General features: G+C 40.0%; 1 pseudogene; it reads left to right on the forward strand.

Annotated features, from left to right (window-relative positions):
* Positions 1-880: 880 nt before the first annotated feature.
* LOC138058105 (uncharacterized) overlaps positions 881-19189 on the forward strand; it is a 91417-nt pseudogene continuing 73108 nt past the window's right edge.

The raw sequence follows: 19189 nt of genomic DNA on the forward strand, positions 1-19189 counted from the left end.
TCAATGCGTAAATCTCGAAGGTGCTGTATCTGATACTGAAGTATTGCGTTCTGGTGTTCCACAGGCCTAAATTTTAGGCCCTGTCCTCTTCCTTATTTTTGTTATCGACCTACCCCTTTCCTGGAAGAATAGTTATGGCTTATTTGCTGATGATGCTACCTTTTATGCTAGTGCCACCTTTGATGCTACCTTTTATGCTAGTGCCACATCCCTGACTGATGTTCAGTTACAACTTCAACAAGATCTTTCTAATACGGCGACATGGACTAAAGAACATGGTATGGTAGCTCACCCAGAAAAGACAAAATATATGATCATGGGTACTCGACAGAAGCTGTCCCGCTGTGAAGAATGTGCACTGTCCTTGTGGCTGGATGATAGGCAACTGGAACAAACTCAAGAGGAACGTCTCTTGGGCCTGGTCATCGACCCCTCTCTTTCTTGGTCATCTCACGTAACTAAACTTAGAAAAAAACTTTTAAAGCGCGTTGCTGTTCTGGCCCGCATTAAAAAATTCTTGCCAGTCAAATATCGTATAAAATTTAATGCTAGTATTAAACCTATTCTTGAGTATTGTGTGTCTGTTTGGGGGAATTGTAATGCAGGACTTTTGGACGACATTTTTAAAGTTCAAAAACGATGTGCGCGTATTATTCTTGATGCTCCTTTTCAAGCTAGAACTTTGCCGTTATTTCTTGAACTTGGATGGCTACCTATCAAGCATTTATGTATTGTAAGGCGACTATGTTTGTTTAAAAATATCCTGGATGGACGTGCACCGGATTACCTGACCCAGAAACTCTCATCTTTCAAATTCAATAAGCTATATGATACAAGGTCTCGGTTATCTTATCGCCTTCCTATTCCATGAACAAATAGCATGAAGCGCATGTTCTTTTATGATGCTGTTAAACTTTGGAATGTTGTTACCGGTAATAGAGACTTTGTCTGTTTTTCAAGTGCATAAAAATTCAGAAGAAGTTACTTTGATTTAATAATGTGCAAATTTACGCCTGACACCTTTAGGATTGATAGAGTTTTTTAGCTTATATGGCGACATTTTTAGTTTCTAGTTTCAATTAGTATTTTAGTAATTTGTACCTAATATTTTAGTATTTGAGTAACTTATTAATTTAATATTTTAGTTACTGGTATTTAGTTAAATAGGGCCATAAGGGAGAGTACAGTTTTCTTACTGTAATTATGCACCCTAAAATAAAGTGTTCTAAAGTGTTCTAAAGTGTAGTTCAGTTTTAATAAACCGTATCTTTTTCGTTTTGTGGGTTGGGGTGGATACCACAATTTAGTGACCCTATCTAAGGAATATCTGAGAATCACAATACCAAAAATACCAAAAAGGATACCCTTAGCACCTCAAAAACCTTACCCTATCGGGCCGCACATACCTATATAGCGTATACAGTCGAACCTGTATATAACGGCCACCCTCGAGACTTGAGAAACTAGCCGCTTAATACAGGATCACTAAAATACTCACTGGACGTGGTCTAATATCAATTTTAATGGCGTATCACACAAATACACTTCATGCAAGGAAGCAATAGAACAATCAACACCCTTTCAAGCGATCTACTGGCTTTAAACAGTTCAGTGCCAACTCGTAACTTAATGGTATAATAAACGTAACATTGTCTAATCGTCTACGGTATACAGTTACTGTACTGTATTTCTATGACTAACAACAGTTCACAACAAAATATCTGATTCCGTCACTTCATAGTTGTTCAATGTGTATAAATAACGGAAATGTTTCTAATTAAAAGTAGCACAATAGAAGACAAAACTGTTCAAGTTAAAGTAGTGACAGCGTAAGAATTACAAAGTCTTAAAAAAGTCGAAGGAAAGGTTACGTTTATACAAACGTTGGCCGTGTAGCACTTATATTTTAATCAGAGTTCACTGAAGAGAGTGTAGTGTAACGTGAAGTGGTAGATTGCTATCCCATATGAACCATGTGAGCATTAGCCCTACTGATGGAACTGGGCCCACACAAGGAGAGAGAAAACCTCTGACCACCCTGGTCAGAGTTTTTCTCGCTCCTTGTGTGGGCCCAGTTCCTTAAAAAAGTCGGACATATACGCCTGGCGGTTCGGCACTTGAAACTTTTGTTTGCAGAACAAGTCCTTAACTGTCGACTTTGCAGGCATTGATCACTAATGGAGCAGCTTTAGACATTTCTCACCTTTTTGACAGCCAAATTATCACCGGACGTTTTGTAAAACAACTCACTGTTGACTCATAATCTAATGTAGCTCACTTGGAAAGTTCTTTCTACAGCTAAAATATGACAAAGGAACTTCTTCACGTCTATTCTTATATCCGTGGGTACCATGCATACTTGAATATATGGGAGCCAAAAGTCGATGAGATGTACCCATTGAAACGAGAGCCCAAAATAAGGAAGACTCGAATGCTGTGGCAATTGTTCGCCCAAAATTACCATATATCAAATTAAAGCTTGTCATGTGTAGATTTCAAAAATATATGATGGAAATGTTGAAAGAGTAGCTTAAGGGAGTCACGTGACCTTGAATTTTGCATAATTAGCATAAATTGATAATATATTAAAATGCGATTATATAAGGAATGAATTATTTCAGAGCAATAATATAATGGAGCTTGTACAATTAAGTGATATGCTTAGAGGGTGGATGTTGGAATCTGGGGTAACAGAAATCAAGCCATCAACAATAACTCACTTAAGAAGAAAACTTAGTGTTGAATTTGGAAATTCTTTACACTTGATTCAAAATGAATCTAACAAAGTTATTCTCTACCCAGATAGTCTCACACAGGATCAGCTAGTCTTATTAAATCATCGCCTACAAAAGGAAAAGTAAACGTTTTAAGGGCCTCTCGTTCACACATTGGCGAAAGTTTAAAAGACGTAGCTAGTGAGATTAGGCAGTCTGTAAAGCAACACTGCGCTAAACAAGAGTGGCCTCCAGATCCCTCCAATATCACCCGGGAAAACAGTGACGCTCCAACTATAGTGACAACCTTTCTTCAGTACGTTCTGGGTGGCGATGATCACGAGCTCGGTGAACGCATGACCTGGCCTTGCAGTTCTGTTGGCCAAGACCTTATGTTTGGTATAACCCGTGGTTGATACAAGCCTACAAAACGCATTTTGTTACCCTCGGCAGTCAAATGGCTAACAGGTATTTCATTATTACAAACATTATTACAAATGTTTTTACAGGTGACTGCAATTTATTCACGGTTAAACTTTCTATCTATTTCAGGTAATGTTGAGCTTATACAGATTCTAAACCGTCTTGGGCACGGTTTATCATATTCTCAACTCGAAGAGGTTGATACAGCCCTGTGCCTACAAAAGCTTGCCATGACACCTGAAGATGGCGTCCCTCTCCCAAGCAACATATACCCAGGTACAAAGACTGTCCTCGCCTTTGACAACATTGACAGGCTCGAAGGAACCCTGTCGAGAGGTGGGACATCGCATCGTGTTAATGGTATCGCCGTTCAGCCTGTTACTTACGGCCACGAGGGGACGCAAGCGGCTTTTACTGTAAGTATCGTTTCACGCAGAGAATTTTTCATGCGGTCGGCACAGGTGTCATAATCCCCTAAGCCTGAGGAAAGCTCCTATCATCTCTCTGCATGCGCAGCTCTGATATCTGATATAGCTATATCACTGACATGTCTGTGATAAACATGTCGTCGTTATCTGAAAAATGTTGTTATTTGATCGAGCGGATACGAGGACATACAGCTTCGTATTCATAAGAGACAAAGAGCGTATTTTCAGATCAACTGTCGAGGAGATGGCACCGAGGAAGGGTTTCAGTCCTTTCACTCGTGTCGTGAATCCTCACCTCCTTTCTTCAGGAAAAAATTGGTATGTGCTGAGCAATGAGATTTGTGGCATAAGTCCAAATCAGTATTTTAAGAGAAACTCGGTGATTTCTTGTTTTCCGGAAGAATTTGAACAAGTAGATATTACATCTCTTCGGCTTGCTGACGGCGGCGTTTATCGAGGAAAAGTTTCTTCAAATGTAGAAACCGTGGCATCGTCGTTTGGTTTGCTGGCAGTGTTACTTCGCCAGGTCAATCCCGAAAAAAGCTCCCTTTACGTGGATGGGACGTATAATCGAGTTAAACAGTTTGTGAACGATTTCGACTTCAGTTCCATTTCATCGGAAGAAGTCCATGAAGCTCATGATCGTCCTCGAGCAGCTCGTCCTTTGGCAATGCATTCTCCATTAACATCAGAGGCTTCCAATACAAGGGACAACACTGAGAAGGCTGCGGCTTTCAATCATTTGCTTAAAACTCCTTCCTCAAGCGGCGGCGAAGGGGATGATCGCAAATTCTCTCCAAGTATAAAAGAAATTTGTGGGAATTTTGATCTAGACACTCCAGAGAAGGCGCTGATGGTCGAGAAAAGAGGAAAACGAGTTATCCAGGACATCAACGCAGTCTGCGATAATTACAGAGAATTGCTGTCGACCGTGCTATCGTTTATGTGTGCATTTGGCAACGAGGATGCCAAAGCTGTTGTGAATGACGTGGTAGAGCAAGTTTCCGTTAAGAGAGGAGTAAAAAGAGCCGTAGAAGATTTGGTTGGGGAGGAGACCTATTCAAAGTACGTCCAGAGTTTGCATGTTCCCGATTGGGTCCTACTTTATTTTAAAACTAAAGGAAGGATCTCAGGGAGCACGTGGCAGGCTGTGCTTAACATTACAAAGCTCAGAAGAACAGGGGTAAGTCATTACTTGGTAGTCAGCTGTTACGCCCATCCATCGATCGTTACGGCATCGAAAAACATGGCGCTTTCATAAACACATGCATAGCACTTTGTTCTTTCCTTCCTTGGAATGCATTTAACGCACTATCGAAGTATTATTTATTATACGCTCATTAAAGGTAAGCCATATTTTTGCGATTTTCCGTTCGCTTTCTTTCGTAACGTGCATATCTTTCGTTCACTTTTTACCTGAACGTTACCTGACATTCTGCCCAGACCTTGCTCAGTTCGAACATACTCGTTCTCGGATTATCCGGGAAAGATCTCATGGATACACCCACCACAAGTCCCCTAGGTTAAGCTCTCATTTTACAGATGAGTCTAAGTGCCCATTTCAGTAATTAGGTCTAAACTTTCGTTCATCTTATTGCTATACATGTAGCAATATTTAGTTCTAGAAACTGGTTTATAATGGTCACTTTTTAGAGTTATGCTTGGTGTGTATATCCATGAGATCCTTGCCAGTTATCCTGTCCAGGGGGTGAAGGGGCAGGATGATAATTAATTATTGAAGCCTGCATTATCAATTTATTGAATCAAAAGTATTAACTTATTTACTGTTGTTTATTTTACGTTAGAAATTAGCTGACACCGCTGTTCTTCTAAACACAAACAACATGAAGGCGGTAAAGAAGATGATTTTTGGTGTGTGCCACGAATGCATTGGTGTAAGGAGAGTGAGCCCCCCGATTAAAGGATTTCGGGTAGACTTGGCAGCAGTTGTTGAAATAATTGTTCGAGAGCAAGCATTGCACAAAGTGGTCTCTCAGACACCGCCAGTTTTGAAACTGATGATTAAAATAGATGGAAGACCATTTTGGGGTATTGTTTACATTGTGTATCCTTAATTTAGTGGTGAACGAGACTGAACCATCGTATTCATTTACTGGTATTGAAGTGCTAACGATTTTCCTTTAAAAACAACAAATATTTAGGTCTACTTAACATTGTGTTTTTGGTTTTGTGATCAGTTGTGGCTTTACCCTTTTTCAGTGTCACAAGAATATTCTACTCTTTCTATTGTAAATCATATTTTTGTCATAAATGACATTAAATTTGGGTGGTATTTTGACTTCCTGGGAGCTGTGTGTGCAGTGAATCTTTATTATTTTTGCCACAGTAAAGCTAAAGCTAATTATTGATTTATCTCTTGCAGGTAGAGATCAAGTATTGATTGGAATGCAAAATCTGTCTATCCTTTGTCTATAGCGAACTGTAAAGAGAACAGGTATACATAGACGTGTTTGATTACTGTACATGTTAATGTATTTACAACCCCAGGATTTTATATGTAATGATCTCTATTTAAGTTTGCAAAAGGCTGTATAACTCTGAGGATGTTTTTACTTACATATTTCAGTATTATTAAAAAAGAACTTGTCCTCTATTCATCTGTACTACTAAAACCCAAATCCATTGAAATAAGCACAAAGATACGATCAATCAATCAATCACTTAAAAGCAATTATCTAACAACACAAAGATCTAGAGTTACGTTTGTTTTTTGTTAGCAAATGGCACCACTGGAGTTTTTTTGCATACGATAATTCTCAAATATAAACCATGATATGGCAAAAAACAAAACCAAAAGCAAAAAAAAAAAACAGGGCATTGCTTTTCCTTTCATTTGTAAACCATCTGTGGCAATTTAAACAAAAATTCTGAGAATTCTAGAAAATTCCAACAACCGTCACTTGAAACGCTGTTCTTGTCCTCCACTTTACTGTTATACAGTCACCATGAAAAGATTCAGGACCATAGCATCGAAGGACACTGTTGTGTCCAGGACACATTTTTACCCTGCCACTGAGTTGACCATGGGTATTAAAGTATAAGATAATAATTTATTATACATATTAACACCCAAGTTGACCTAAACTGGCCAGACTTAGTATTTTTCTCTGTCTAACACCAGACAATTTTACTCCTCAATGGGGAACCCCCGGGAGTCAATGTGTTAAAGCACAGGTCACTTTTCACAGGTCACTCATTACAAAACCTTTACTAATGCTAAACTTAGGCCTCTTTCAGCCTAAAAATGATGTTTGGGCCTAAGGTTAGCCAATTGAAAGGTTTTGGGTTGCATGATATTATAACCTAGTATAGGTAAAACAATGACTTGTAATGAGTGACCAGTGGAATGCGACCTGCATTTTAAACCTGCCAATGATGGTGTCATTTTGTTTTGGCTTTACAGATCTGTACATGTACTTAATTAACAGGCCTTACATTTGTCTTTGACTTTTTCTTTTAGAGAGAATCTCAGAATCCTTTTAAAGGATGTCAATGATCAGAAGAAAGTTCTAAAAGAGAAAGGCATTTATGTGGATGGCCATCATTACATTGTAGAATTTGTTGGTAATTAGATTATTTCACTTACCTATTAAATACATGCCTGCCTGCAAATTACACACACATGTATACATGTACCGTAAATCAAATCTGTAGCAATTCTTGCCATGCAGAGTAGCAGCAAATCATGAAGATTGAATCTATTTTTGAAAAATATTCTGCTGCATGGGCAGCTTGTCGGAATTTACCCTGTCAGGGCCTCATTAATAGTTACTGATAAAAGTGTGTTGCTCTCATTAAAAAATGCCAGTAACTTCGCAACATGTTGCTTAATTAAGTGCATCTGTCACAAAAAACCGACCACTTATGTATGGGGGCCATGAAATTCGAAATCCTTCATTCTTACGATTTTTTGTGGAATGATAACATTACATGTTCTGATTACACAGAACATAAAAGTTTGGCAAGCTGCTTTTAATAAGCCAAGAAATTGGGCAGCCTTTTTTCCGTAATCCGAGGACTAAATTTTATCATCAAAAATAACAAAAAAGGGGCACATTTCATTTTTTTTTTCTACATAGTTAAGAGAAGATGACATCCTTCCTTGGCAATATATGGAAATGGCGTCGTATATGCTCCAAGGCAATATCATTAAAATCACATACGATATAAAGGTAAAAAATTCAGAGGTGATCAAAAGTGAATCTCTATGTTAATTTTCAGATACCAACATTTTCCACTTTTTTTTAAATGCCACAACTGTATGTTCCAGTAATTCAGAGCTTTTATTTACATATGGGTTTAAAGTAGATGGCCCCAGCTTCCGAAAGCTACCAAGAACTTAATGGGCAATAGCATATTATGTGTCTCATGAGCTGCGTCTTCTACCTCTATTTTGTAAACTAAAGGAAAAAAGGTGTATTGTAATGTCTTAACAACTTGTCGTCCTTGAGAAGTTTTAAGAGATTTAAGACATCCTAAACCTTTGAGAAGACGTTTCCTGTGACAATCACATTTTTGTCGTTGTTTCTATTACTTTTTTTTTTGCAGATAATATAAAAAAACCTGAGTTTTTGGAATTTATTACACGAGGGGAAGTGCGGTACCTCCAAAAGTACATATGCTATTGAGTAGCAACCTTTTTGAAATGTTAAGTGCCCTGAACCTCTTAAGTTCATTGTAGCAACGTTTTAGCCGTGACGTCATATTACGTCACAAGACGTCATCAACTTTAAAATCCGCCCTTCCGAAATTTTAGGTTGTGACAAAATTCCCAACAACTGGCAAAAAAGGATTAAGAAATAAGGATAAGTCTTAAATAGTTTAGAAATGCAATTTTGTTGTTGCCATCGTACGTGTCTTAAATGATACTTAAGGAGTTGAACTTAACTTTAAGCTGTTTAGACAGAATGTGGCAAAAATAGTCCAGTATCATGTTACATATTTCAGTGCCCTATCGGCTACTTCTTATTGCAAGAACAACTGCTTAACACATTTGTTAAAACATCTTTGTACGCAGCTTTACGGTGCTTAAAGTCCTCAGTTTCAATGTCAAGTGAGTCACAGATATCTTTTAGATCAGCAATGCTAAATTTCTTTGTTAATTTCCCGTCTGCAGCTAACTTGCACAGGTTGTAGGACTTGTAGGTGATGGGATGCTCCAACTGCAGATTGCCGAATACCACCTTCTTTCTAAGTGAAATGTCGTCTTCGTGTTCCTGCATTTGTTCTTCAGCCAAAAATTCTTCTACCTCCTCCGAACTGGCAGCTGCGTTTAAAGAACCGTGTTTCTTTTTTGTTGCTGCAAGACGAGAAAAGTATGCTGCAATCTGTTGAGAACTGAGACAGTCACCTCCAACAAATAGACGATTACCCTTATCATCTCGTTCTCTGTGCATTTCCCGAGCAACTTGAGTTGGCGATGCCTTATTTCCCGTTTCCTCGCCAATGAGGAATTTGTCATTTAGATACGCTTTAACAGCTGTAGAAAAACGTGTAGACTTGTGCTTTTTTAATGCCCATCCCATGGTGATATTGCTAACCCTCTTTCCACTCTGCTCAGAATCACTTGGATAATTAGCCCCGAAAAGTGGCTTTGATAGTTCGTCATTTACCACATCAGCATAGCGACGCCTTATGTAGTCAAACTGAGACTCTCTGTGTAAGCGACGGACGTGATTTCCGACATCCAGGTGCCTCTGGAGCTCTGTTTCAGAATCAAAAGAGCAAGTACACCCATCAGTAGGGCACTCAAATAATGCATCACTTTCAACGTTTTCAGTATCTGTAGGTGTGGCCTTTTCCTCTTCAGTGTGTTTGGTACTCCTTGCCATTGTTCCGCTTGAAAGGCATGCTTCCGGAAAGGCCTGTACTATCTTAACCTTTGGAATTTCAGCTGACGGCATATTGTCTTGTACCACGCGTTTTCCTTTTCCAATGTCAAATGCTTTCCAAAAGCGTATGCCACCTTCTTCGTAACGAATATTGTGAATTTGACTAATTCCTTTCATTTTCACGTTTGTGTCAATTTGGCTGGATCTCTGTGGCATTTCTACAACGCTCACTCGGCATCCCTTTACTCCACCATTACTTTCCAGGGCCTTTTTTAGATCACACGCTGTCAGAATGTCGGTCTTCGTCTCTGCCACAAAGCGCCTTGCATGTTGCTTCATTGTTGCTGTCTTTCGATCGCATATGTCTTTGCCATGTTGAGCTTCGCTGAAGTCATAGCCAATGACTCTGATCCCAGTTTCATGACCAATACTGGGGAGGCTAGTCAAAAGATATCCTCCGTGATAACATCCGGCACTGTCTGATCTAAAATAAACTCCTGTTAGCTCTGGGTACAGTTTTCTAAGTGTGGACAGTGTGTTCTGGGTAATTGAAGCCACTGCGATCTGGTCCTGATCGCAGCTGTTGAAGACATGGACAAAAACCTCTACTGATAAAGAGGATTCTGGCGTTTTTCTTATCACTGCTGTGACGTGCCAGTTTATACCACGCTTTCCATAAAACTCGGCTGATTTTTCCCTGAAGTGCAGTGGCAAAACCTTCATCGCCCAATGGTCCACCAAAAGGGCTTCAGTAGGTTCTAACTTATCGAGGACTTCCTTCTTTCCCTCTTCTTGATTCACACTTCTCAAAATGTGAGCTTTCCATTGTTCTATCTTGTCTTTACTGTCATCCAGCAGGAAACGAAGATCACTGCTCAGAAATCTTTCCTATTTCCTCCTCTAAAGAGAGAAATATATCACGTAGTTCCTGGCATCTATCACACTCGATTAAGTGGCTATGTAAACAGCTCTGCATAAGTTGTTCTTCCTTGGGGTCACTTAGTGCAAAGAATCGACAATGGTCAGGAGACGCAGAGGAAATGTCACTAGTTAAATCATTCACGACATGTGTACTGTAGTCCTGCTTTAGGTAACGTTTGCAGGACAAGGCCATTGAACGCAGCCTGTCAGCCTTACTATCGGGCATACCTCCGTCATAGAGCTTGCTGATAATTTCTTCTAAATGTTTGAATGCCTCCAATCCGTCCGCCGTGTAGTTGTCCAGACCTTGAAGAAATTTTCTTGTCGAAGCTGGGCAGACTTCAAGAATTCTAAACAAAGTTCTTGTACTGGCCGGTTTAAAACCACTTTCGTCACAAATCGTCAAGTACTGGGCGATGATTCTAGCTGGGATCAATTTTCGTATAGGCTTTGGAATCACTATTTCCACTCCACTTTTGAGTTTCATTTTGGAAGTACCGTATGCTGTGTCTTGTGAAATCATGTCGCTTGTTATGAACCTTAAAAAGTGGTCAACTTTGTCTTCACTGAGAAAGAACCTGTGAACTGGTGCTGTAGGCACTGCAGTGCCTGGTCCATGTTCTTTACAATGCTTCCTAGCTTCCTTTATACGAAAATCTGTCAGACCAGGAATTAGGTCTTTCAATTGCTTTCTCTTCAAATTGTGAGCAAATATTGACAAAATTTCTTTTCTCGATTTTGAAGACTGTGCATTGTTATAGGCATCAATAAGATTTCGTAAAGTGTTGTCTGAGAAGGTGTTAGGGGAAATTTCTTCATCTTCATCACAGTCGTTATCGCTGTTGCCAAGACCCGTTATTGAACAGTTTTTCTAGTAATTCCAAAGCTCTTCACCTTGGCCAGGGGCAATTGATTCCAACACTGGTCTAACTCCTTGTTTAGCGAACGACGGATAATGTTTAGTACGAGGATGCAGGTCTTTCCACTCTTTCAACAGAACAGAATCTAGATGTCTAAATGGCTCACTTATCCCAGTCGCTTCATGTAATTTGTACACATACTGGTTTTAGGCAGTTTTTGCACTCGTTGGTGTAAGTGGTTGTTTGTAATCTTCATCACTAACTAAGGAATTGTTCATACCAGAAGGGCTGCTAAACATCTCAGGTGGAATAGGGAACCTTTTACGGGGTGGGTTGCTCTTAGCTGCAATATTCTCTGAGGTTGGCTGCTGTGAAGACTGAAATTGTTTCAGATGGCAAGCGTGCTTTTCCCGACACTGACGGCACACACCTATATGCATACAAAGTATGTGTAAAAGATTCACACTTCATATTAACAGACCAAAAAGCCATAAAAATAGCGGTACATGCTTCGTTGACGCTACCTTTTATTCAGTGAATAATAGCACACTTTCATGAGAAATCTTATTTTCAGTAATGTTATCTCCTGGCGCGATCTGTACTGTTTGCATGGCCGGGCCAACAAACGAACAAATAAACAGCTCAGTAATGAGTTCAGATGACCCTTTCCCACTCATTTTCATGAACATAGGCAAACTCCTAAACCTCTAAACAAACCGAATGCACGAACAAAACCAATTGCTCAAAATTGCAAAGAAAGTGGGGGAAGGAATGAAAACGTTTTTTAACTGATAAAATTTTGACAAATAAGAAAGAGCATCATATCCCTCTCCTTCTCCCTTCCATATCTATTCATACTAAATATTGCACATCCTGTAATAACATGTAAATATTTTTATAAATTATGTCAGTACTCACGTAGGTAAAACCCAACGGAGGAATTGTAAAAGGTTTGGGTTGGGGTGCTTTGCTGGGGGTCTAGTAACCAGGAATGCAACACCAGATGAGATACGACTTGTTATATTTCTAGAACATGTGGTCTCACATTCAGACCCAGTTCCCTAGCAGATAACACGACTTCTCACTGCCCTAACTGGAGATCAGAAGCCGCATAGCAACTCCTTGCTTCCATAGGAGATAAGAGGCAACCCGTACGAAACAGAATACGTTAACGCAGCGCTGCATTACCGTCTTCTAAGCGCTGCAACAAGCGCTGCTTAAGGGTTGCACGGGCGCTGTTTTTATTGCGCTGCAACAGTGCCGATTTGTGACTGCGTGAGCGCTGCATTAGTGACAATGAGCGCTGCAGGAACGCTGCAAGGAAATCGCGCGACAAGGAGTATCGTTGGTGAGCAGTGTTCATGCAGCGCTGTGCAGCGCTGTTTAGTGCTGCGAGCGACAAAAATATCACTGCGTGTTCCACTGCGTGATCATGAAAATATGATGCTCGCTTACCCATGATTCCTGGCGTCTTTTTTCGCTTTGGGACCGTCACGCAATTGTCTTGAGGTACTGAAATGTCAACCGTAACGAATGCTCCGCAGGTATTTCAGTCTAACAATGTTATCAACTGGACTTCAAATTTTATTTATATCTAAAAAAAGATTATAAGTTGTGAATACAAGCTTTAAAATAATCTTTTGTGATATGCAAAGGAAAACGGGAGTGAAAATCAACGACCGTAAAATGTTCAGCAATATATCAAGCAAAATTGACTACAAACGGGCAATGTTAATCCCGGTGAGTTCATTTTTTCTTTAGTTTTCGCTCCAGTCGCCTTCCTGCCGTAATGCATTTGTTTTGGATAATGCGCCCCTAGTCAAACCTGGTATCGCTGTTCATTTTCTCTTCTTTTATCCACAAGGCATGGCACTTCTTAGCATACACTAAAAAAAACAAAATGAAAAGTACCGTTCAATATTGATCTCATAGAAACCAGTTTGCTTGTGTACCACATATCGGTTCCGAGCAACTGACTGTTTTTTACATCTTACCAATTATGGCGTGAACAATCCTCTGGTCAAGCACACTTTTGTCTTTCATGCGGCTTTCTTGTAATGGAACTGACTTAGCCAATGTCTTGTCGTCAAAGTAATAGGCAACTAGTTGGCCAAGCAGCTCCTGAGGTTTACCAATGGACTTGGCTAATATTGTGTGGAGTTCTATACATGAAATAAAGACACCGCAACCAGCGTACAGCTCTTGCTTTCCACTCCCTGAGGTAAAATGGTCGGGCGCACGGAAATAATTGCTTGTGCTCTGCTTATCGGTGGATTTCTAGGACATAAACAACAAAAGAAAAAGTTGGGCTGTATAAAATTTGTCAGTAGTGTAAGAGTTGTTATTCAAAACAGGTGTTAAAGGTCTGGCACAGACCAGTAGGTATTTCAGAGATTTCTCACCTCTGATGAATAAGTGGTATCCCCAGTTTCAAGGCTGAACAGCTTTTCAAAGTATAGAGAAACTTCGCGAGGAGGTTCTATGAAGAAACACAATGCCTTTTGGTGAAATTACTCTTAATTAATTAATTAATTGTTTTTGTCCCACTACAATCCTTCTGTAATTTCAAGTTAAACCGAGACTCAATTAGCACTCAACCTGCACGAAGAAAGTCCAAAGTTAATTCGAATAGAATATCAATACCGAATGGTTTTTGCGAGCGCTGCTCTTTTTTTTTTTTTGCGAGCCCTACAGTGATCAAAACCTTTTCTTGCCAGTACCGATACTAGAAAAGACGCGCGCACTGAGCTTTGGGACAACATGTAAAATCTCTCGTCGGCAAACAATATGCGGTTAATAATGCGACGTCCCTGTAAGTAAGATAGGTAAGTTTGGACGGTTATTATTTATAAAATTTTCCAGAATGCAAACAGTGCGAAAATTTTGCACGCAAGTGAGCACCGGTGGGAATTTTGCAAACAAATTGAGCAGAGCTTAAATTTTGCGAGAACCTGAAAATTCCAAGGGACCATAGACTGAATGCATAAATGGTGGCCAAAAAAATGTTATTTTGTTTATGTGCTTATTAGACTCACTAGCCTCGTTTGAATGGACAAAATACAAAAGAAATGTTGCTTGAGAGCGAGGCTATTAAGTCTAATTAGCACATAAACAAAAGAATACATTTTTGGCCGCCATTTATGCATTCGGTCTATTCGATACTCCTATAATAGTCATATACTTACTCAGAGTTTCCAGCTTTCTTTCCAGTTCTGTTATTTTCTTGCTGAGGACATTGCAGTTGTAGCACTCAGCCGACGTTCTGTTGCCGAGGAGTTCTTGATCGGTGTTCCGCTGAAGGACATTGATGCTACTTTTCACCAATGAGCCCACAGATGACGGTGAAATGTTTTGAATGCTAGTGGGTGAACAGTATGTGGACAGCTCTAAGATTTCCTCCGCGTCATCCAGTGGGGAATGCAGGAAGTCTAGCATTGATGATGAGGATTCCTTGTCCGGATGTGTTGTTGTAAATGTTGGTGATGAAATGTATTTGAAGTTACCAGACGATAGTGGAAATGGCGAAGAAGTGGAAAATGAAGGCGAAGTCACAATCGGTGGCGAGGGCGTGGAAACCGATGGGCCAACTAAATTTATGGTGGGAATAGGCTGTAGTGGTGACGGTGGTGAACTTGGAGTTGATGTGCCAGTGAATGACTGAGAAAGGTCGCCAGTTGCACTGAAAAAACTTAAAGCAGCTTCGTTGGTGGCTTGTCCCTTAGCTATCTCTTTTTCTCTCTTATAGCTGATTGGTTTAGCTGGCGGCTTCTCAGAATCTTTCCTTGCTACTCCGTCTTTGTCTTTGAAAATTTTGCGTTTTCCTGGTGCTTTTTTTGCGGCGTTTGCGCTTTGATCCATTGGTGTGTCATTTTTTTTTGTGTGAAAGTTTTCTTTTCCTGTTCACTGGTTCAGGGGTTTTCAATTTTTTTTCGGGGGAAGACTGTCCTTCCTTCGCTTGATTTTGCTTCATGACAGCGTCGATCAAATTGTTCATTTCCTCGGTCAAGGCAGTTTTGCTTTCTGTGAAGAATACATGTGGGATCATGAATTTGGTGTTTCCTATGCCTCGCCAAAACAATTCTTTTTAAAGAATTTTAAGGAATTCTTGAGTGCGAGTTAAACTTAATCAACATCCGCCTAAAGACATAAACATGTACTGATGTGATCTGAAGTGATTCTAGTTAAACGCAAATAAAAATTCCTGTCGTTTGAAGAAGTAGTGAACACAGTCGGTTTGACTTTGGAATGCGTAGACCAAAAATTGTTTGCCCGCTTAATTATGTGGCGTGTTATTATCATATATAGCGTGAGATACGAATAACGATTTTGATGCTCGCAAATTTCAAGAATCCTATTACATGCCGCCCATATTACGAAGCACACCCCACCCCAATTACATTTCAAGGTTTTGTAGACATCTCTAAAAAAACTCATAAAATAACTATAAAGTTCAAAAACCTTTTAACCTATTGAAAACTCAAAGGGACGTGTTCATCCAAAATCCAAAAGACCTTGCGTACCGCGCCTTATTTCCCACAGACCAAAGACCTGTTTTGGAAGGGCCACGAATCATAATGCTACGTAAGTAACAACAGTTTTAAAACATCAACACAAGCCCCTTCTGATTTTAAATGGAAACAATCATCTTAGCTTTCATTACTGGTATATTCAAATATTAGCATAACTGTGGCTCCAACTGTCGCCGAGAACAATTCCCGCCTTTTGTGATATTATTTAAATCACTGAATAAATCTAGTTCTACCCACCTCCAATTTTGACGAGTTTTGTTTCCCACTCCTTTTGTTCAGCTTTCAAGATTGCTGAAGCTCCCTCCTCTCTCTTGTCTTTTGGTATTCTCATCAGTGGCATGACGTTAAACTCCTTAGTCTCTATCCAGTACACTATGGCATATTTAGATGAAGCTTTCTCCTTTACGGGTTGACTGGTAACCGACGATTCCAAGTTTAAAAGCTGAGTCGTGAGACGTTGCATCGACATGTTTTTATCTCAAGATGCTATACTGCTTAAACTAACTTGTCGAAAGTGTATGAAACTGTTGACCTGATTGATCTCGAAACCCTTTCACGTTCAAATTTGAGCGCGCAAACTGAAAGGGTCAAAAGATATCTGGTTTTCTGACGTCTTAATTACCTTGACAATCATTCTGAGCCAATAGGATGCAAAAGTTCGTTATCAAGCGCTTACAGATATCACTTTCGGAAGTGAGAAGTTCCTCTTTAATACTTAGGAATAGACAGTGTTCATTTTCACAATGCCTTGTTGTATGTTATTCCAGCATAGGACGAGGTAATTAATTCCGGCGATAATTTGATGTGAAAGGTGCATCAGTGAATGAAAAACAAATTACCCTTTCAGATTGATGCACACTTATTTCGCATCGCAAACGTTATTGCTTCTAGTTGTGTTAAAAACGTCAGCTGGTCAATCAAACCTTTTAGTGCACGCGACATGAGCTATGAAGTCACGCTAAGTGCTTCTTGGCTCTGCCAATTACACGTAAACCGCAACTTGATTGTACTGAGCTTTCAGTCACAATCCTTTGATTTCTTATGTACACTTGCGACCAATTTTTTTTAACATGACTCGATGCAAAGCACGTACTTTCGTGATGCCCTTCTGCCTTTACAAAGGAAACTACTTGTTTTTTGTCTGTCAGCAGGTTACATGTTCATGACTTTTCCATCTCTCCGTCACGAAGCGATGGCACACACATTTTCAGTTCAGCAAGGCTTTCAGTGTTTAGTTTTCAGGACAATGGAAAATCCCAGTCACCTGGTCTCCAGCGTTACAAAAGGTATTTCCCAGTTTACAGAAGCTGACGTAGACAGAACATCCAAAAAATTAGCCCAGGTTACAAAAGATCAGTTACCACAGATTGCACATCCAGTTGAAATTCAATTTTCCGCCTGCAACGAAACTGAAGATGGTCTGCCCGCCGTGAAAAGGTGTCGTGTGCGGAATGCTCCATTTGTAGACGATACCCCTTTTGAAAGCAACTCTCCTTTTGTCGAGGAACAAATCAAGCCAAGTCATGTCGACGAATCTGGGTTTCAGGAATATTTTTCTCTCACGGAAGACGCTTTAGGCATTGGAGGTGAGAGCATCAACAAAGGGGAATGTTCCGAGAGTTGGCTCCACCAGCATCGGATGAAATTAGAAGACATATACTACGAAGAGCTTCAAAAAATCAATGAAGCTGATATGGAGAACTCATTTGGGATTGACGATGCTGAGGACCATTAATTGGAACTACCTGAAAATCTAGAAAACCTGAAGGAAATGCTTTGTGATGAGCACAAGAAGGAAGACAGTAAAAATGAACAGGACAAGCCTTTGTATGAGGGTTGTCCACTAACTGTCGGCATTAGCATGCTCCTGATAATGACAGTTCCAATGCGGCATGGAATGACTGGTGAAGCATTACAGGACGTTCTCACTTTAATCAGCCTTCATTGCATTTCTCCTAATTATTGCACTGTAAGCTTGAGGAGATTTAAACAATTTTTTGCTACTGCGAAGTCTCCACTGGTATTCCACCGAAAACAAGGAAGCCGAGTCTTGTCCGAACACTCTTTGCCAGAAATCTCTGAAAGGGCTCGGAAAGAAATCATTTTTCATCGAAATACCAATTGTAAGTCAACTGCAAGGTGTATTTAATCAGGTTTCCATATGGGAAACGATTACCACGTATAGATTTAACAGAAAACGCAGAAACGATGACGTGGGTGATATATATGATGGTGCTTTATACCGCAAACACTGGGAATCTGGCTTTCTGAAAGACCACAGAAATATTTCATTCATCTACAACACGGATGGTATACCAATTTTCAAGTCCTCAAAAATTTCCTTGTGGCCGCTGTATGTCGCAATTAATGAATTACCATATTCTCAACGCTTCCGTAGGGACAACATGTTGTTAGCTGGTGTATGGTTCGGACCGGACAAGCCTTTCATGTTGTCTTTCTTGAAACCATTCCACTCCATTTTCCATCAGCTAGAGACAGACGGCGTTGAGATCCTGAATCCTAAAGGTGAGAATATCACAGTTCGAGCAATTTTGTTGTGTGGAACGTGTGACCTTACTGCACGTTGTCTTGTTTGCAACAGCATACAGTTCAATGGATTCTATGGCTGTTTACGTTGCCGACAAGCAGGAAAATCAATAAAAACTCAAAAGGGTGGTCATGTACATGTTTACCCTTTCAACACAGAGGATCCAAGTGGCCCTGTTCGAACCAAGTCGGGAATAATGCCAGACGCTCAACGAGCTGTCCAAGAAAAATCATCTGTAAATGGCATTAAAGGTCCGAGTTGGTTTGCAGCGTTAAGGCATCATGACATTATTTTAGGTACAGCTATAGACTACATGCATTGTGCCCTAGAAGGAGTCATGAAGCTTCTTTTGGAGCTGTGGTTTACTTCAAAGGAAGGATAGCATGAACCTTTTAACATTTCAAAGCAAGTTGAAGACGTAGACAAGCGCATCAGTGAAATAAAGCCTCCCAATCATGTTTCAAGGTGCCCTCGTTCCATTGAGGGGCACAGAAAGTATTGGAAAGCAAACGAACTTAGGGCGTTTTTATTCTTCTATGGGGCCATGGCTCTGAGAGGAATTCTTCCAGACGTTTATTATGACCACTTCATGCTATTTAGCGAGGCTTTATTTACATTATGTTTGACAAATATCACGCAGTCTCAAATAACGCACGCTGAAAAATTGTTACTTCACTTTTGCATAAAGTTTCCAAAACTTTATTGTGAGCGATACCAAACTGCTAATTTACATTCCCTTCTTCACATGGCTGAAGACGTTAGAAATCTTGGTCCACTTTGGACTCATTCTACATTTCCTTTTGAAAGTCTCAACGGGGAACTGCTCAAGCTTTTTCATGGGACTCAAAATATTGTTTTCCAAATAGTTAGTGCAGTTAACATAAGCAGAGCCGTTCCCATCTTGTCCAAAACAC

This window comes from Montipora capricornis, chromosome 1 (genome assembly GCF_036669925.1).
Source record: "Montipora capricornis isolate CH-2021 chromosome 1, ASM3666992v2, whole genome shotgun sequence".
In the NCBI taxonomy this organism is placed as follows: domain Eukaryota; kingdom Metazoa; phylum Cnidaria; class Anthozoa; order Scleractinia; family Acroporidae; genus Montipora; species Montipora capricornis.